We start from the raw sequence: 363 nt of genomic DNA, 5'->3' as shown, positions 1-363 counted from the left end.
AGGGGGGCCGGGGAGGGGAGGCGAGGCGAGGCGGGGGCCGGCAGCCGAGCGCGCCGCAGCCTCAGGCGTCCTTCGCGGGGCTTTTCCTCTCGCTCTTCCTTCCCTCCATTCGCGACTGGGGGCTGCTCGGGCTTTTCGGGGGTGGCTCTTCTCTCTCCCCCCCTCCCGGCTCCCTCCTTGTCTTTTGGGGGTGGGGGGGGGTCCGGGTTTTGTTGTGGCTTCTCCCCCCTCCCCTCCGGCGGGGTGGCAGGCAGAGGGGGCTGCTCCCCCCTCCTACTCCTCCTTTTTTAAAAAAGAGGTGGATTCTCTGAAAGTTCCGCTCCTGCTTTTAGAGTGGAGGCAGGGAAGGGGGGAGAGCAGCCA

This window comes from Gekko japonicus, unplaced genomic scaffold (assembly GCF_001447785.1).
Source record: "Gekko japonicus isolate JY-2015 unplaced genomic scaffold, Gekko_japonicus_V1.1 scaffold231, whole genome shotgun sequence".
Taxonomy (NCBI): Eukaryota; Metazoa; Chordata; class Lepidosauria; order Squamata; family Gekkonidae; genus Gekko; species Gekko japonicus.
This window is presented reverse-complemented; position numbering follows the sequence as displayed.